This window comes from Gorilla gorilla, chromosome 11 (assembly GCF_029281585.2).
Source record: "Gorilla gorilla gorilla isolate KB3781 chromosome 11, NHGRI_mGorGor1-v2.1_pri, whole genome shotgun sequence".
NCBI classification, from domain to species: domain Eukaryota; kingdom Metazoa; phylum Chordata; class Mammalia; order Primates; family Hominidae; genus Gorilla; species Gorilla gorilla.
In genome coordinates this window covers 104,116,675-104,137,808 of record NC_073235.2, presented here as the reverse complement: position 1 = coordinate 104,137,808, position 21,134 = coordinate 104,116,675, and the positions used below count along the sequence as shown (strand labels likewise).

The window sequence follows — 21,134 nt, the reverse complement described above, 5'->3', positions numbered from 1 at the left end:
CTATATGTCTTGGGGATGGGGATTATATATTTTGTGGACAATATCCTGAAATATATTTTCCAAGTTGCTTGCTCTCTCTCCCTTTCTTAAGGGATACCAGTGAGTTGTAGGGCTGGTTTCTTTACATAACCCTATATTTCTCAGATATTTTGTTCATTTTTCTTAATTTTTAAAAATTTTTTCTCACTAAATTAATTCAAAGAACTGGTCTTTAAGGTCTGAGATTCTTTCCTCAGCTTGGTCTATTCTGCTTTTGATGCTTCTGATTGTATTGTGAAATTCTTATAGTGAGTTTTTCAGCTCTACCAGATTAGTTTGTCTCCTGCTTAAAATGACTATTTTGTCTTTCAGCTCTTGACTCATTTCACTGGATTCCTTAGATTCCTTGAATTGGGTTTCAACTTTCTCCTGAATCTTAATGACTTTGCTGCCAAACAGATTCTGGGTTTTATGTCTGTCATTTCAGGCATTTCAGTCTGGTTAAGAACCATTGCTGGGGAGCTAGTGCAGTTGTTCAGAGGTAAGGAGACACTCTGGCTTTTAGAGTTGCCAGAGTTCTTTCACTGGTTCATTCTCATCTGTGTGAGCTGATGTTCCTTTAATCTTTAAAGTTGCTGTCCTTTGGATGGGGCTTCTTGCTTTTATATTCTTTGATTCCCTTGAGGGTTTGGCTGTGGTATAAGTTGGGTTTAGTCGACTGGCTTCATTTCTGGATGATTTCAGTGGGTCAAGGCTCAGCTCAGCACTCCTGGGCTGTGTGCTCTAACCCTGGGGGCCTAGCACCAGGCACACTGCTTTGTTCTCTGGCCCCTTAAGGTTAAGCATCTGCTGGAGGGCCTGAGGTGTTCCTGGTCCTTGGGAAACAACACTCCAGTGGGGACTGCTGGCAGAAGTGCTTTGTTGGAGTGATGTCAGTGGGGTCTGCACACACATGCACACCAGCAGGGTCAGCATGATGGCAGCGGCAAGGTCCACGTGCATGCACTGGTATGGCAGGGCAGTGAGGTCCACACACACGTGTGCTGGCAAAGTGGTGGGGGGAGGCTGCAGGTGGATGCATGCTGGCAGGGGCCCATCTACAAAAGCTCTCTGATGGTTAGGCAGGATCTGCCAGCCAAAGAGCTATGGCAGTGGTTTCTGGGAAACACCCTGGTTGGGCATCTGAGGCTGCACTGCAAGTCGGAGTGGCCAAGTAGGGAAGCTGGGAGTGGCCAGCAGATGAGAGGATGGAAGCACTCAGACCAAACTGGCCCTGTCTCACAGGCAAGATACCCCCGTTCTATCCAGGTCCAACAGTCAACAAAAGCCAAAATCACCTAGAGGAATATGGCAGGCCTTGCAGAATGGCCATCTCTGGCCATGGTCCACTGCAGTTTTCCTGCACCTAAACCCTCTGGGCTCCACACAGGTTGGAGCCCTGTCCCTGCCAACTCTCCAAGCAGCTCTCCCTGCCAGCTCAAATGTCTGTGGGGGTCATGGGGTCACCTGCAGCTAGGATTCTGGAGATCCATGTTGAGAGTGGGCCACTCTATACCTATTTAACCTACCCTTTCCTTAGAAGCTGCTTGGGGCCAGGAATGAGTCCTTGTGCTTGGCAACCCCATGCAGGGTTCCCAGCTTCCTCCCACTTCAACCAGAGTCTGCATCCTCCCTCCGTCCACTCTCAATGCCTTCCTTCCGAAGATCTGCTTGGAGTGTGCTGGTCTTCTTGATGATCTTATCTTGGTGAGGGAAGCTCTTCCTGGCTGTGTCTAGTTGGCCATCCTGGCTCCTCTTCCTGGATTTTTGTATGTTGACTGTATCCTTCATTTTTACTGAATTCATTGATCAGTTCTAAGAGTTTTTGGTAGAGTCTTTACATTTTTCTATGTATAAGATCATGTCTCTGCAAACAGGGATAATTTGACGTCCTCCTTTCCAATTTGGATGTCCTTAATTTGTTTCCCTTGGCTAATTACTCTGGCTAGAACTTCCAGTACTATGTTGAATAAAAGTGGTTAGAGTGGGTGGTGGTGTCTTGTTTCAGTTCTTAGTTGAAAGCTTTTCCCCCATTCAGTATGATGTTAGCTGTGGGTTTGTCATGTATGGCCTTAATTGTATACTGAACTGTATTAAATACATTGAATTGAGTATTGAGGTACTTTCCTTTTATACCTAATTAAGAGTTTTTATCATAAAGGGATGTTGAATTTTATCAAATCCTTTTTCTAATCTATTGAGATAATAATATGGTTTTTTTCGTTCTGTTTATATGATGTATCATGTTTAGTGATTTGCACATGCTGAACCATCCTTGAGTTCCTGGGATAAATCCCACTTGATCATGTTGTATTAATGGATTTGATTTGTTAGCATTTTGTTTAGGACTTTTGCATCTACATTAATTAGGGATATTGGCCTGTAGTTTTCTTTCTTTTTTTGTTGTGTCATTGTCTGCTTTTGGTATCAGGGTGATGCTGGTCTCATACAATGAGTTAGGAAGAGTGATATGGTTTGGATTTGCATCCCCACCCAAATGTAATGTCAAATTGGATAAGGGGACTTGTGGGAGATGATTGCATCATGGGGGAGGATTTCTCTCTTGCTGTTCTCATGATAGTGAGTGAGTTATCAGGAGATCTGATGGTTTAAAAGTGTGGGCACCTCTCTCTGTGTGTCTCTTTCTCTCTCTCTTTCTCTCTGTCTGTCTCTCTCTCCTGCCACCATGTGAAGAAGGTGCTTGCTTTTCCTCACCTTTTGCCATGATTGTAAGTTTCCTGAGGCCTCCCAGCCATGCTTCCTGTTAAGCCTGTGGAACTGTGAGTCAATTAAACCTCTTTTCTTCATAAATTACCCAGTCTCAGGTAGTTTTTTATAACAGTGTGAGAACAAACTAATACAAAGAGTTGTATCTGCTTCAATTTTTTGGAATAGTTTGAGAAGAATTGGTATTAATTCTTCTTTAAACTTCAGTAGAATTCAAAGATTAAGCAATTTGGTCCTGGACTTTTCTTTGTTAGGAGATGTTTTATTACTAATTCAGTCTCATTACTTCTTATTGGTCTGTTCAGACTTTCTATTTCTTCTTGGTTCAATCTTGGTAGGTTGTATGTTTCCAGGAATATATCCATTTCCTCTAGGTTTTCAAATTTATTGGTATATTCTTGTTCATGGTAGTCTCTAATGATTTTTTTTTTATTTCTGTGGTATCCATTTTGATGTCTCTTCTTCTGTTTCTTTTTTTTTTTTCTGAGACAGGATCTCACTCTGTTGCCCAGACTGGAGTGCAGTGGCACAATCTTGACTCACCACGACCTTCACCTCCCAGACTCAAGCGATTCTCTTGCCTCAGCCTCCCTAGTAGCTTGGATTACAGGCATGCGCCACTACCGCCCAGATAATTTTTCTATGTTTAGTAGAGATGGGGTTTCACCATGTTGGCCAGGCTAGTCTCAAACTGCTGACCTCAAATGATCCACCTGCCTCAGCCTCCCAAAGTGCTGGGATTACAGGCATGAGCTGCCGCACCCGACCCTCAATGAACTTTAATTCTTAATTTCTTTCTTCACCCAGTGGTTATTCAGGAATATGTTGTTTAATTTCCATGTATTTGTATTATTTTAAATGTTTCTCTTACTGATTTCTACATTTATTCCATTGCGGTCAGATAAGAGACTAGATAAGATTTCAAATTTGAAAATTTTTTGAGACTTGTTTTGTGTCCTAACATATGGTCATTCCTGAAGAATGTTCTGTGCTCTGAAGAAAAGAATGTATTTTCTGCAGCTGTTAGGTGAAATGTACTGTAAATGTCTGTTAAGTCCCTTTGGTCTATGCTGTAGTTTAAATCCAATGTTTCTTTTTGATTTTCTTTCTAGGGATGTCTCCAATGCTAATAGTGGATTGTTGAAGTCTCCATCTATTATTGTATTGGAGCCTATCCCTCTCTTTAGATCTAATAATATTTGCTTTATATATCTGGGTGCTGTGGTATTGGGTGCATATACATTTACAATTGTTATTTTCTTGCTGACTTGATCCTTTTGTTATTATTATATAATGTTCTTCATTGTTTCTTTTGACAGCTTTTTACTTGAAGTCTGTTTTGTCTGATATAGGTATAGCTGTCCCTGCTTGCTTTTCGTTTCTGTTTGTGTGGAATATCTTTTTCTCTCTCTTTGCTTTCAAGTGTTTGACAGTGAAGTGATTCTATTTTAGGCAACATATATTTGCATCTTGTTATGTTTATCCATTCATCCAGTGTGTATTTTTTAAATTGGCATTTAATTCATTTATATTCAAGGTTATACTTGATAGGTGAAGACGTTTTTTGTCTGCCTGTGTTATTTCAAAGGACCTGTCTTCAAATTCAGAAATTTTTTATTCTGCTTGGTCTAGTCTGATGTTAAAGCTCTTGATTGTATTTTTTATTTCATTCATTTAATTCCTCATAGCAGTCCTGTGGTTCTTTTTTTAATGACATCTATCTCTTTGTTGAAGTACTCATTCAAATCATGATTTTTTCCCCTGATTTCATTGAATCCTCAATCTGTATTCTCTTGTATCTCAGCGTTTCCTTAAGATTATTATTTTGAATATTTTTCTGGAATTTTATATATTTCCTTATGCTAGGGGTCTGTTACTAGAGAATTATTGTGTTCCTTTGTGTCATGTTTCCTTGCTTTTTCATGTTTGATATGTCTCTATGTAGATTTCTACATATCTGGTGTAATAGTCACATCTTTTGGGAAAGGTTTTGTAGGGAAAGATTTATTTGTTTAGATGGGTCTTGGGTGTTGGTTCAGCAGGGTACACTGGATTTGATTCTGGATGGACACAGTAGTATAGTCACCATGTAGTTTCTTCAGCTGTAATCTGTGCTTGTGTCATTTGCATCTCAGTGGCCTAGGTTGGGAGAATTTATGGCAGTGGTGGTGCGGCTTTGCTGGTGGTGGGCAAAGCTTCTTCCTACCCCAGGAAGGAAGGAAAAGTCACCTAGATTCAGCTTATGGGATTTGGGCATAGTTCACAATGGAGAAGGGAACTAAACCTTCCAGGTGAGGCTCTTTAGGCCAATTTAACTGACCTAACAACAACTGTGGTTGTTCCTACATCTGAATGTATATGAGGAGTTATTGTGTTATATGCTGGATCATCTCCATTTCATAAACATCAGAATGATTGGAAGAGTCATGTGTAAAGAAGTGCTAGTGTGACATACAAATTACTACTTGCCTGTCTCCATGTCCCCTTCCAGATGGCTCAATAAAAAAATTTGCAGAATCCTAGGAGGACAAAGGGAAACCATGGCCTTCATTAAGGACCTAAAGGCAGCAGAAAAATTAAGAAATGCATTATCTAAATACAACATTCCTGTATGGCCAGTAAAATTTGCTAATGGAGCTGGAGACTTACAGCGCATTATTACCAACTGAATTCATTTGTTGCCTCCATACCTTAGCTGTTCCAAACATTGCGACTTACTGAATCCATTATACAGACAGCTGACTCTTGGTACTCTGTCTTGGACATTGTCAACACACCTTTCGTACACCACTGACACCTGAGGACTAAGATCAGTTTGTAAACATTTGTAGTACTCCCTTAAGGATACCTACTCATCTACCATTTTCCACCAGTGGGTGGGTTGGGATTTAGCCTGAATGCTTGTACCCTCTGATATCCATAAGTTTCACTGTATAGATGATGTCCTATTGGTTAGCAAGTCAAAAGCCTTAGTCTCAATAGTCATGAATGTGGTAGTTACCGTGTTTCCACTAGCAGCAGTGGCTCATAAGCCCTGACAAAATTAGGCGGACTGCTTACCAGATAAAGTTTATTGGGTCTATCTGGGCAGATTCATAATGGGCAGTCCTTTTGGCAGTCAAAGAAAAACTATTGCCTTTTTGCAGTCCCCCTACCTCCACCCCAACCACCATAAAATGAGGCCCAGCACCTTGAGGGGCTCTGGGTACAGGATGTGGCATGTGTCTCACTATGGCCTTAATCTTGGCTAACCTACAGACTGGCATCGTTTTAGTAGGGCCCAGTCCAACAGGCTGAGTTAGAAGCTGTCCAGCAAGCTTATGTTAGGGGCTCTGCAATCCTAATGACTTTTTTGAGCTATGAATCTGTACTGATTAGAGCCTCTGCCTGAAGACACCCTTTTTGGACTTGTTTCCCTCTGACATAATTATCAGGTACACTCTTTTTGAAAAGTAGCTATTACCTTGAGTAACTAGTACCAAGAGGTACTGAGCTCTTCTCAAAAGTGAACACTCTAGCTGAGGAGACCTTGTGACTCTTTGACTTTTTCCCATCTTGAGGTGGGTCAAGTTGGACTCAGCAACTAACAAGGTAGAAAGGGCCCAACAAGCCTCACTTGTAAAATGGAAATGGTAGATTCAAGAACACGGACATCCTGGCCCCAGCAGTATTTCATCTTTACAGTAAGAAGTGGCAGTTACCCCTTTGGGGGAAACCTTGGCCCCCACTCTGCCCTCTGAAGAAAATTGCTGGTTCAATAGGGCTTTACTATAAATAATATAGTCCTCTCTTTCTGACTTAGAAGTCTTCTGGCAGCATCTATAAAACTGTGGCAGGATAACTTGACAGCTTGTAAGTAGGGTAAAACCCTAGAATTTGCACTGTTTCTGCCAATTTTGACAATAAGAATGGGATGCTGACAGAGACATGGCTTTCTGGAAGAGGAAGGAAAAGAAAACCCTGCAGGCTGGGTTAGGGAATATGAGAAGATTCCTTGGATTTCGGTGGCAAATGCTCTCATCCAAGTGGTATGAGGCAGGGGTTGGGGAGGGGAAATGGCTAATAACGGTCTTCCCCTTGTCTTGCCTGTTAATGACTGTTCAGAGGCTGAGTTGTGACAGGCAGGATCGAAACCACCCAAACGGTGCTTTGTTTGTTGCTCACTCTCCCTTAGTGGTGGGGAGGTGGGGAAGAAGGGGATGACCTCAGCTGCTTTAAGGAAAAGGCCCAGTACATTGGGGAACTTCAGGCAGGTGAAGCACACAAAGTTTTATGGTTCTGTTAGACATAGGCACCAAAGGCTCCCAGGTAGAGCTATAGCAGCATGTGCCAGAAAGAAAAAATTCCCTGTGTCTGGGAGCTTTCCGGAGGCAGGGAGGTACACGGGAGGAGGTAGTACCAATCCTGAGATGAGGAGGTGAAATAGAAAGAAAAAAAAAAAAGGCTTCCTGTTACTCCAGCTTTATCCCATAGGTGAGGCCCTCTTGCTCCCTTGCTCTCCCTACGCACCTAGTCTGAAAATAAGGTTAAACTCCTGACAGCTGTTGGAGCATCTGTGCCCCACCCCTTCCCCGCCCACCCCCATACGCAGGTGAGTCTGTGTTCTGGTAGGGAAAAAAAAATCTCCACAAAAACCTGAAATCAATTAATATGGTTTAAGCAAAACTTACTGTGGGGAGAAAGTTAAAGTGATCTTATGCATAGGGCTCTCTGCCAATTCAATATATAGTCATGTGCCACATAATGACATTTTGGTCAACAGACCACATGATATGGTCTGGTTCTGTGCCCCCACCCAAATCTCATCTCGAATTATAATCCCCATATGTCGAGGGAGGGGCCTTATGGGAGGCGATTGGATTATGGGAGCGATTTCCCCCGTGCTGTTCTCGTGATAGTGAGTGAGACCAGCTGGTTTAAAAGTGTGGCACTTCCCCTTCATTCACCCACTCTCTCCTGCTGCCTTGTAAAGAAGGTGCTTGCTTCTCTTTTTCCCCTCCACCTTGACTGTAAGTTTCCTGAGGCCTCCTCAACCATGCAGAACTGTGAGTCAATTAAACCTTTTTTCCTTGTAAATTACCAAGTCTCAGTTCTTTAGAGCAGTGTGAAAACAAACTAATACACTGAATATGCGACGGCAGTACCATAAGACCATAATATCATATTTTACTGTACCTTTTCTATGTTTAGATACACAAATATTTACCATTGTGTTTCAACTGCCTACAGTATTTAGTCCAGTAACATGATGTACAGGTTTGTAGCCTAGTAGCAATAGGCTAGATCCTATAGCATAGGTGTGTAGTAGGCCACACCATCTAGGTTTGTATAAGTACATACTGTGATGCTTACACAATGACAAAATCATCTGATAACACGTTTCTCAGTGTATTCACATTGTTAACTGGCACATGAATACTGCTGTTATAGCATCTATTGTTAAGGGTGTGTAATGAAATCGATGTGTTACACACTTGTACTGTGAATGCTCATAAAGTGTCAAGGGAAATTTTCCCATTCAGGGCACTGCCACATGTAGAGGAGTCCTTGCCATTTGCCACAGGTGGGTGGATCCGGATTTAAGTGAGTGCCTCTGCCATCTGTTATTACAATTTGATATGAGATTTGAGTGGGGACATAGAGACAAACAATATCATGTAGTCTGTTGTTGACCAAAAGGTCTTTATATGGCACATGACTATATATTGAATTGGCTGAGTGCCCTATGTGTAAGATCATGTTACCTTTCTCCCAGACAGTAAGTTTTGCTCAAAGATACAGGTAATGCCCTGTTGGTTGGCAAATCAAAATCCTCAATTTCAGTGGCCCTGACTATGGTGTTATTACACCTCTACCAACAGGAGTGGCTGACAAACCCTGACAAATTCAAGGACCTGCTTGCCAGGTCAGGAGTTCGAGACCAGCCTGGCCAACATGGGGAAACTGTGTCTCTACTAAAAATATAAAAATTAGCCAGGCGTGGTGGTACACACCTGTGGTCCCAGCTACTCAGGAGGCTGAGGCAGGAGAATGGCTTGAACCTGGGAGACTGAGGCTGCAGTGAGCCGAGATTCCACCACTGTGCTCCAGCCTGGGCAACAGAGCAAGACTCTGTCTCAAAAAAAAAGAAAAGAAAAGAAAAGAAAAACTATATGGGCAGATTCACAACACTCAATTCCTTTGGCAATCAAAGAAAAAACTATCTCTTTGATCCCCTACTAGTTTTTAATTTTTTTGAGTGTGAAAGACCATATGTACTTCACTTTGGGATTCTACTTAGTCCTTTATTTAGCATGCTTTGAAAGGGGCCTAAACCAACAGGCCTTGCTAGCCAAATGGTAATAATGTGTTTAGGGGTGCATCTGACCTGGTCCTAGCATCATTTTGGTTTTGCAAAAAAATTGGCAGCCATTAATTTAGGCAATACATTTTTCTTTATTCTGCCACCAAAAACAAAGCCACTGGTTCAGTTGGGGCCCTGGATTCACAGTTTCCCCTAAATCTCTGGACCAGGTTCACAGATGGTTCAGCAGACGAAACCTGATGGTATCAGCTGGGCCACTATGGCTGTTTAGCCCAAGGGCCAGCTATGCAGATCCAAAAATTGATTTCATTATTTCACTTAGTGGACAGAATTCTGGCCAATACTCTTCCTAGAGAAACTTATACCCAATTTTATGTGGACAGTTCAATGAGTTTTGACAAATGTGTATTTTTGTGTAATCGTCACCCATTATCAAGAACTAGAATGTTTCCATCACTACACCATCATGTTTGATGTTAGTTATAGGGTTTTCATAGACATTCTTCATTAGGTTTAAGAAAGTCTCTTCTAGTCCTAGTTTGCTGAGAGATTTGATGAATAATATGTGCTGGATTTTGTCAGATGCTGTTTCTGAAACTACTGATATGATCATATGTTTTTTAGTATATTAGTATAATAAAATATTAATGCACAGATGTTTTTATTGTTAAATCAACTTTACGTTCCTAGGATCAACCTTACTTGGTTATAATGTATTATCCTTTTCATATATGGTTGGGTTCATTTGCTAAATTTCATGAAAAGTTTTTCACACATAGTCATGAGAAATATAGGTCTGTAGCTTTCTTGTAATGTTGTTACTAGTTTTGGTAAAGTTGGTATTGTAGAATGAGTTGGGAAATATTCTCCCCCCTTCAGTATTCTAGAAGAATTTATGAATAATTTGTTCTTCTTTTGCTATTTTCTTAAGGTGGAGCCTGAGGTAAACAATTTGAGATATTTCTTTTTTATTACATATATTATTATAAATTTCTAAGTACTGCTTTAAATTTATCCCATAAATATTGACTTATGTTTTTATTTTCATTCAGTTCAAAACACATTCTTATTTATCTTTCGATTTGTTCTTTGATGGATCGGTTACTCAGAAATGTGTTTAGTTTCCTAACATTTGAAAATTTTCTAGAAATGACTGTAATTTAATTCTACTTGGTCAGAAAACATATCTATGATTTGAATCCTTTAAAACTGAAACTGTTTTATAGCCTACAATTTTGTATATCTTGGCCTCCAGCTGCAGCCATGTTGCTGCAAAGGACATGATTTCATTTTGTTACGGCTACATAGTATTCCATAGTGTGTATGTACCACATTTTCTTTATCCAGTCCATTGTTGATGGGCACCTAGGTTGACTCCGTGTCTTTGCTATTGTGAATGGTGCTGCGATGAACATACAAATGCATATGTCTTTTTGGTAGAACAATTTATTTTTCTTTGGATATATAACTGGTAATGGGACTGCTGGCTGAAATTGTAGTTCTATTTTCAGTTCTTTGAGAAATTCCTAAAGTGCTTTCCACAGCGGCTGAACTAATTTACATTCCCACTAATAGTGTGTAAGCATTCTCTTTTCTCTGCAGCCTTGCCAACATCTATTGTTTTCTGACATTTTAATAATAGCCATTCTGACTGGTGTAAGATGGTGTCTCATTGTGGCTTTGATTTGCATTTCTCTGATGATTAGTGATGCTGAGCATTTTTAAATACGTTTGCTGCTTGTATGTCTTCTTTTGAGAAGTGTCTATTCATGTCTTTTCCTCACTTTTTATGAGATTGTTTTCTGTTTGTTCAATTGTTTACATTCCTTATAGGTTGTGGATATTAGTTCTTTGTCAGACTCATAGTTTGTGAATATTTTCTCCCATTCCGTAGGATGTCTGTTTACTCTGTTGATAGTTTCTTTCTTTTTTTCTTTTTTTATTTTTCTTTTTTTATTTTATTATTATTATACTTTAAGTTTTAGAGTACATGTGCACAATGTGCAGGTTAGTTACATATGTATACATGTGCCATGCTGGTGTGCTGCACCCATTAACTCATCATTTAGCATTAGGTATATCTCCTAAAGCTATCCCTCCCTCCTCCCCCCACCCTACAACAGTCCCCAGAGTGTGATGTTCCCCTTCCTGTGTCCATGTGTTCTCCTTTTATTCAGTTTCTTTAAAAAAAACTATACATGCAACTACCCTATGACCCACCAATTGCACTCTTGAGCATTTATTTCAGGGAAATTAAGACTTACATGTTCATAAAAATACCTATATACAATGTTCATAGCAGCCTTATTCATAATAGCTCCAAACTGGAACACAACCCAGATGTCCTTTAACTGGTGAATAAACTTTGGTACATCCTTACAATGGAATAATACTCAGCAATAAAAAGGAATAAACTATTTATATGTACAACAACCTGGATGAATTTTTAGATTTTTGCTGAGTAAAAAAAAGACAATCCCAAAATGTTACACACTGTATGATTCCATTTATATAACATTCTTGAAATGACAAAATTATAAAAAATGAACAGATTAGTGGTTACCAGACATTAATAGGAGATGGGGGCAGGAAGGAAATGGTGAGATTATAAAAGGATATTAGAGGTCCTTGTGGAAATGTCTAGGTCTTAACTGTATAATGTCAATATCCTGGTTGTGAAATTGTAATACAGTTTTGAAAGATGTTACTATTGAAGAAAGCTGAATAAGGAAGAGTACATGAGCTCCCTCTGTTATTTCTTACAACTGCACATTAATTTACATTTATTTCAAAATAAAAAGCTTAACTTTTAAAAAGAAAGATCATTGTCAAATATCTTAACGAAAAAGAAAACTTACCTAAGATGTTTTTCTTAGGAGTGGTAGTCAGAGCCATACCCAACATATAAAACAAAATTAAATTGAAAAAGATAAATTGGGTTTGTAACCCACTAAACATATATTCCAGTATATACAATCAACAGACTTAAAAGATTGAATCTATCACCTAGGGCAACAGACTTGTAAACTGAAGACATCTCAGAGTTCTACAACAAATTTCTGAAAGTCCAAGCTAATTGCTTCACAAACAAGTCACAAAATCTTTAGAATTCTGTGGGAAAATAATCTTCGGAGTTGTTTGAAGTTAAAAGAAGAGTTTTTTTGTTTTTTTTTTTTTTTAATGAGCCAAGGTAGACAGTGTGTTATAGAAATGCAGTATTTTGAGGCAAACTTCTGGAGTACTAAATCTGAATTGGAAAGGACTGATAACATCTCTTTCAACTCATAGCTGATTCAGGTGACAGTCTTTCAATAGTTCCTTCACATTTTTAGAGCCCGTTCATAAATTAAGACTTTCAAGATATAGCTTAATTAGCTTTTACTTAAACCCTGACAATGACTGGACCCTAAATCATTTCCCCAAAAGTCAGGATGAAAAAAAGGTGAGGAGAGATGGGGAAATTAATTTTACTTAGCAATGAAAGGTAGCGTTTGGTGGTAGTAAGAGAACTAGTATGATACAGTAAAAAGACCTTGGATTTTACAGGCAGAAATATTTAGGTTTAAATCCAGATTCTTCCATGGTCATATAACTTTGGGCAGTTTACATCTGAGTTTCAGTTTTCTCATCTGCAAAATGAGTATACTATCTATCACCTCTTTCAAAGAATTTTAAAGGGCTTGGAACATAATAGACACTTGCTAAATGGTAAGTATTAACTTTATTCACCTGTATAAGTATAGGATAAGTACAAAAAGTAGAATTGTTGGATCAGAGGGTACAAGCATATTTATTTTGATACTGCCAGATTATGCTTTAAACTAGATATGCTAATTTGCATTTGCATCAAAATGCTAGAAAATACTCATCCCACACTCACATTTTCGTTTTTATGAATTTGATGCACAAAATAATAGTCCACTGATACTTTAATTTGCATTTTCCTGATTATTAATGAGTGAACAATTTTCATGTGTTTATTATCTATTTGTAGTTCTGTTATTTGTTTATAATCTCTGCCCATATTTACAAATCGGGTTGTGTTTGCTTACTTACATGTGAAAATGCTTTATATGTTTTGGATAACAATACATTATCTATGCTGTTTGTTATTTATGTTTTTTAACTTCTTTGAGGTCAAAGGTATTTTTAAATGTCTATGTGGTCAAATTCGACACCTTTTCCTTTTTGGCTGTTGGTTTATATCTTGTTTAGAAGGTCCTTAGGTTATGTCAGTATTCTCCTATATGTTTTTCTAGTACTTTTATAGCATATGGTTTTTATGTTTAACTATTTAATCTATCTATGCTTTTTTTTAATATGACGTAAGAACTTACCAATATCTTTGCTGAAATGGATCGGCAATTGTCTCAATGCAATTTATTACATTTTCCCTATAGTTAACTTATTCTTGTCTGTCAGCATCCCTTCCTGAGGGTTTCAGCCCTGTCCCAGCCCCAATCCCTAGTGTGGTTAGCAGTCTTGACACTGCCTCAGAGGCTACAAGGATGAGCATATAATTTAATTAAAAATATTAAGACAGGGTGTTCTTATTCTTTTATTTTTATTTATTTATTTATTGAGACAGTGTCTTGCTTTGTCACCTAGGCTGGAGTGCAGTGGTGCAACCTTGGCTCACTGCAACCTCCTCCTCCCAGGTTCAGGCAATTCTCGTGCCTCAGCCTCCCGAGTAGCTGGGACTATAGGCGCACACCACCACACCTGGCTAATTGTTGTATTTTTAGTAGAGACAGGGTTACACCATGTTGGCCAGGCTGGTCTTGAACTCCTGACCTCAGGTGATCAGCCCACCTTGGCCTCCCAAATGATTACAGGTGTGAGCCACATCCCCGACCCCTTATTCTTTTAAACCAAGAGCTAGCAGTGGTAATTTCCTACCAGATGAAGAGAGAATGCCTGTAAAAGCCAACATGGAGAGAGAGTGTCCTGATCACATTAAGTCCCTGGAGCCAGCCATGCCCATCCCTTAGAATTCCTAGTTAAATGAGCCACTGTATTTCCTATTTAAAATGAAGTATATTATTTCTAAGGCAAACTTCATAAAACGCATCGATATCTTTAAAATTAAATGTATATATTACATATTAGGGTTGATTGTACTTAAAGGTTACCCCATTTGGGGAGTAAGGAATGGAAGGAGAGAACAGTTGTGATCTAAAACTTGGGAGAGTGCCTGGTTTATAATAGCTGATCCATATTTTTGTTAAATAATTACTTAATAAGTGAATGAATGACAAATGAATAGATTCATTTAAAAATTAACAAATATTTTGAGAAGAAAAATAAGATAGTAAAATTTCTAAGCATGAAAATAATGAAAAGTAAATAATTGTTTTTAATCACATAATTTACTATGTAAAATAACACTATTTGGAGTTTCCACTTAAGTGACAAATGGAACATGGTTTTAGTATAGATATCTTATCTCTTTTCATGAGAAAATTGGTAAAGTCTTTATCCAGAAGGGGTTTGAGGGGTCTAAGTTTTAGAGCATTTAAAACTGAATGTAAAAATAGACAAGTGGGACTACATCAAACTTAAAAACTTCTTGCATCAAGGAAACAATAGAGTGAAAAGGTAATCCATGGAATGGTAGCGAACATTTGCAAATCATATATCTGATAAGGGGTTAATATCCAGAATATATAAGGAACTTCTACAACTCAACACCAACAAAAAACAACACAGTTAAAAAATGGAGAGTTCTCCAAAGACGCTATACAAATGGCCAATAAGCATATGAAAAGATGCTCAACATTACAAATCATAAGACAAATGCAAATCAAAACCACAGTGAATTATCACCTCCCACCCACTGGGATGGCCTCTATCAAAAGAAAAGAAAATAACATGTTGGTGAGGATGTGGAGAAATTGGAACCCTTGTGCACTGTTGGTGGAAATGTAAAATGATGCAGCCACTATGGAAAACAACATGGAGGTGCCTCAAAATATTAAAAATAGAATTATCATGTGATCCTATTTCTGATACATAGATGCATACCTATTTCTGGGTATATATCTAAAAGAATTCAAAACAGGACCTTGAAGAAATTTTGCACACCCATGTTTACTGCAGCATTATTCACAATACCCAAGAGGTAGAAACATCACAAATATCCTTAGATGAACAGATAAGGAAACTGTGGTATATAAATACAGTGGAATGTTATTCAACCTTAACAAAAAAAAAAGAAATCTCATCACATGCTAGAGCATGGATGAACTTTGAGGAATTATGCTAAGTGAAATGAGCCCATCACGAAAGGACAAATACTTCACAATGCCACTGGAGTGGAGATTGAGTGTGATCATGGCTCACTGCAGCCTCAAACTCTGAGGCTCAAGCCATCCTTCCACCTCAGCCTCCCAAAGTGCTAGGATTATAGGCATGGGCTGCCACACCCAGCTGGGTTTCAGTTTTGCCAGATGAACAAATTCTCGAGATCTGTTGCACAACAATGTGAATATACTTAACACTATTGAACTGTACATTTAAAAAATGGTTAACGTTGTAAAAGTAATGTTATGTGTTTTACCACAATAAAAAATAAAATGGAAAAAAACCGCAATTGTAGGAAATGCAGTCTGTCTTTCTGTAATTACTTCAAGTTTGAACTTTGACATCTTCATTTATATAATTTTTAAGTCAACTAATTTAAATAATTAACTGCATTTAGTACTTTAAACAGTTTCTTGTACCTATAAAATTAGAAAATTCCTGCCTTTGGCACCCTTTGACTATGTCATATTGTCCTATAGTTCTCTCAGTTTACATAAAAGGCTTTTATTCTTTGGAGCAAGATAATAAATCTATTTGTGTCAGCCCAGATACATTTATTTTTAAACTTATGTTAGTTTCTATAATTTGCAAATGAGTCTTGACTATATAGCTCATCTTTTCCTGCTGCTTTGAAATTCAACATTTATCCTATGCTAATTTAACATGTGATGTGGTTTGATTCTGTGTCCCACCCAAATCTCATCTTGAATTGTAATCCCCACGTCGGGGGAGGGGCTTGGTGGGAGATGACTGAATCATGGCGGTGGACTTCCCCCTTGTTCTGGTGACAGTGAGTGAGTTCTCACAAGATCTGGTTGTTTGAAAGTGTGTGATACTTCCCCCTTTGCTTGCTCTCTCTCCTGCCACCATGTGAAGAAGGCCTTGCTTCCCCTCCACCTCCCACCATGATTCGAAGTTTCCTGAGGCCCCCCAGTCATGCTTCCTGTTAAGTCTGTGGAACTGTGAGTCAATTAAACCTCTTTTCTTCATAAATTACCCAGTTTCAGGTAGTTCTTTATAGTTGTGTGCAAATGGACTAATACAACATGCTAATTATTATATGCTAATTTCCTTATGTACATGAGCTGTTTCAGTATTCTGTTCCATTAATTTTGCCTATTTCTATGATATTACTATACAACGTTAATTACTATAACTTTAAATTCATTTAATATTGGCAGGGAACACACACATTTGCTTTTTCATCATTTTCTTGGTAATTCTTATAAATTCTTATTGACGAAGTATTAGAATCATCTTGGCAAGTTCTATAACTGAGATTTTAATTGGGGTTGCATTGAATTATAGATTGGTGTAGTTTGATATATTTACAAAATTTGCATCCAGGAAAATTCAGTAACCTCTATTTTCTTTATTAATATTTCATAGCTCCTGTTCATTTCTTATTAGATTGATTCTTTAGTATTGGATAGTTTCTGATGTAAACGTGAATGGGATCTTTTTAAGATTATATTTTTCAGGCAATATTTGGACATAGTGTTATATAATACTGTGTATATATTTGTATGTTGATTTTATATTGGTTCATTTTGCTAAACTCTCTTATTCTTAATTTTTCAGTTCCCTTGAATTTTTTAAAGATAAGTGATCATGTCATCCATTAAGCACAGTTTTGTTTCCTGACTTCTAATATTTCTACCTGTTGTTTCTTTTTCTAATCTTGGCTAAACTCTTAAGCAGTATTGGACAGCAGCAGTAAGAAAAGGCATTCTTGTTACAGATTCTGATGAATATTCTATTAGTGTCTCAATTTTAAGTGCAATGCATGAGGTAGGAAAGCACTTTTTTAATCCTATTCCTAGTTTGTTAGAAGATTTATTTGAAAATCAAGAATAAGGTTGATTGGGCTGGGCACGGTGGCTCACGCCTGTAATCCCTAAACTTTGGGAAGCTGGGACAGGGGGATCACGACATCAGGAGATCGAGACCGTCCTGGCTAACACGGTGAAACCCCATCTCTACTAAAAATACAAAAAATTAGCCAGGCATGGTGGCAGGCACCTGTAGTCCCAGCTACTTGGGAGGCTGAGGCAGGAGAATCGCTTGAACCCAGAAGGCAGAGGTTGCCGTGAGCCGAGGTCAGGCCAGTGCACTCCAGCCTGGGCGACAGAGCAAGACTCCATCTCAAAAACAAAACAAAATGAAAAAGAATGGGGTTAATTTTTATCAAATGCTGACCCCTGTGGAGGAAATTACACAATTTGTCTCTTATAATTTGTTTATATAATGAATTACATGAATAGATTTTCTAATGTTGAACCATCTTTGTATTCCCATATAATTCCTCCTGGGTTATACTGCACAGAATTTGCTATAACTTATTTAGGAATTTTGTACATCTATTCATAATGAGATTGACCTAAAAATTTGGCATCATTTATCTGTAAATGTTGACTTGGTGTTTTGTTTGTTTGTTTGTTTGTTTTTGAGACGGAGTCTTGCTCTGTCGCCCAGGCTGGAGTGCAGTGGCGCAATCTCGGCTCACTGCAACCTCCGCCTCCCGGGTTCGCGCCATTCTCCTGCCTCAGCCTCCCGAGTAGCTGGGACTACAGGCGCCCGCCACCGCCCCCAGCTAATTTTTTGTATTTTTAGTAGAGATGGGGTTTCACCATGTTAGCCAGGATGGTCTCGATCTCCTGACCTTGTGATCCACCCGCCTCGGCCTCCCAAAGTGCTCGGATTACAGGTGTGAGCCACTGCGCCTGGCCGGCTTTGTGCTTTTTTATAAGTAGATTAGTTTTTTAAAATAACCTTTTAATTTTGGAATAACTGTAGATTTACAGAACACTTGTAAACATATTAGAGAGTTCCTATATACCCCTCATCCACTTTCCTCCATTGTTAACATCTTACATTACCATAGTACATTTGCCAAAACTAAGAAACCAACATTAGTACATTACTATTACCTAAATCCAGACTGAATTTGTCCAATTTTTCCATTAATATACTCTTTGTGTCTCAAGATTCAGTACAGAGTACTACATTGCATTTTGTTGTCATGACTCTCCAGTTTCCTCTGGTTTTTGACAGTTTTTCTGATTTTCCTTGTTTTGTTGTTGTTGTTGTTTTCAACATGACTTTGACAATCTTGATGAGCACTAGCCAGGTATCCTGCAGAATGTCCCCTAATCTGTGTTTGATGTTTTTTCCATTATTATGTTTGCATTCTGAGTTTTTGGAAAAAATACATCAGTGGTGAAGTGCCCTTCTCAGTGCATCCTATCAGAGACTGATGATAGCACAGGATGACACTAGGGAAAAAGGCAGCATATGACTGATTGCTTAGAAAAGTGAACCTTCTGGGGGCCGGGTGCAGTGGCTCACACCTGTAATCCCAGCACTTTGGGAGGCCGAGGTGGGCAGATCACTTGAGGTCAGGAGTTCGAGATCAGCCTGGCCAACGTGGTGAAACCTCCTCTACTAAAAATACAAAAATTAGCCAGGCATGATGGTGTGCACCTGTAGTTACAACTACAAGAATCACTTGAACCCAGGGGGTGGAGGTTGCAGTGAACTGAGATTGTGCCACTACACTCCAGCCTGGGCAACAGAGAGATACTTCATCTCAAAAAAAAAAAAAAAAAAAAAGTGAACCATTTGGAGAGCCCCCAGGTAAATTGGTGTTCCAGTACCAGGGTGACTAGTAACCCTACCCTAGCAGGAAATGAAGGAGAACTGGATATGGGTGTTTACAGTGTGCCTTCACAGGATATTTCTTTTACCTGGCAGATGGCCTAATGCCTAGTTATCTGAGACCAGGGGGTCCTTCACACAGGAAACTTGTTTATACTAGCAGATGCCCTTTAGCTCTTGTCTGACTTGTGTCCACTTTATTTCTCCTGACCAGTACACTGGCACTAGGAACCTTACCTTATGTTCCTTCCAGCATCCCAGGGAAAACCTGGCATGGAATAGCCCCTAGTTCTTCAGATGGAAGGTGCAAATTTTGCATACCACCACAATAGGAAACAAGTTCAAAGATTTTTTACTTATAGATCCTGGGCAAGGAGGGCCCAGTGAGTCAGGAGGGCAGTCCGTCAGTCCCTGGGTCATGAGAAGCAGGAATGAAAAGTCAGAGAGAGAGAGAAGAGCATGTGACAGAGAATAGGGCATGGGTCACTTTAAGTTTGTGGGTAAATTCCTGAATGGTCCATTTAAAGGAAGTGGTGGGAAAGCAGGGAACTCAGTCTGCCAGGTAGGAGAGATGCCTCTGAGTTCTAATCTCTGGCCGCCATCTTGAGCTATTTGGGCATGGTATAGAATTGAAAACTGTGTCAAGAGTGACCAAGCTCTATTTCTGGTGTGAGAAATTTAAACTTGTATTCAAAATGGATGTCGAGGCAACATAAAATTGAAGAGTTCACTACAGGGACAAAGTGAGCCTTATAATTGTACTAGTTTACTGCCTGAAGGCAGCAGCACAGGAGTGGGAAGCCAAACAGAACTTGGAGATCTCATTGGGTTGAGGAGATAGAGTCTGAAATTTAGCAGACAGAGGCGAACTGGTAGAGTACCAGAAGAGAAAAAACTACAGCGGCAAGAAAGCTCCAGATAACTGTAAAGAAGTTCCTCTGGAGTCTGGCTGAGTACTGATCTAAGCAGAAAATTACTGAAAGCAAGGAAAAGAACCACTGGAAAGATAAGTTAGAAAATTATAGGTACTCACACAGGACTTCCAATAATTCCATATTCTCATCAGACAGAGTGGAAAGACTCATAACACATGAGAGTAAGTAGAATCCTTAGAAGGGTATCACCTTTGTAGAGAGGCTAAATCAGCCCCTTCTAAAGCTCCACTAAAAGTTTCTCTAGACAACCTTCTATGCAATAAATCTTAAAAGAACCCAACTAATTCCAAGTAATTTAAATGTGCATAAGAGCAAAATCAAAACGATTTAAAAGAAAGAAAAAAAAAACCCAAAATTTATCAATCAACAACATAAAATCCACAATTCCTAACATTCAATACAATGTTACCAGGTGTTTGGCCAGGCACAGTGGCTCACACCTGCAATCCCAGGACTTTGGGAGGCTGAGGTAGGAGGATTGCTTAAGGTCAGGAATTCAAGACCAGTCTGGGCAACAAAGCAAGACCCTGTGTCTACAAAATAAATTTTTAAAATTAGCCAGGTGTGGTGGTGCCCCCCTATAGTTCCAGCTACTCAGGAGGCTGAGGTAGTAGGATCACTTGAGCCCAGGAGTTAGAGGCTACAGTGAGCTGATTTTGCAACTGCACTCCCACTTGGGCAACAGAGTGAGACTCTGTCTCTTAAGAGTAAGTTAAATTTTAAAATTACCAGGTATACCAGCAATGTGTGCCTGAAGTCCCAGCTACTCAGGAGGCTCAAGCAGGAAGATCGTTTGAGCCCTGGAGTTTGAATCCAGACTGAGCAACATAGTGAGACCTAGTGTCTAAACAATGAAATAATAAAATGTATTTTAAAAAAATACTGGGCATATAAAAAAGCAATAAAATATGACTCATTTTGTAGGGAAAAATCAAATAATAGAAAAAGATCCTGAAATGACATCAATGATAGAACAGAATGTTAAGAGAGCCATTATAAATATAGTTCATACGTTCAAGAAGGTAGAGGAAACGTGAGTATGATGAGGAAAAAAATAGAGGGTATAATTAACTCCAAAGGAATTTTTAGAGATAAAAAATATCTGAAATAGTAACCTTTAAGAGATTAACAACATATTAGATGCTGCAGAAGATAAGATCAGTGAACCTGAAGACAGAGGATTAGGAGCT

The 21,134-nt window shown here is 39.0% G+C and overlaps 1 protein-coding gene across 5 annotated transcripts in view; it reads left to right on the top strand.

Annotated features, from left to right (window-relative positions):
- C2CD6 (C2 calcium dependent domain containing 6) overlaps positions 1 to 21,134 on the top strand; it is a 124,073-nt gene that overhangs the window by 87,402 nt on the left and 15,537 nt on the right. The gene's annotated exons all lie outside the window — the stretch shown is intronic.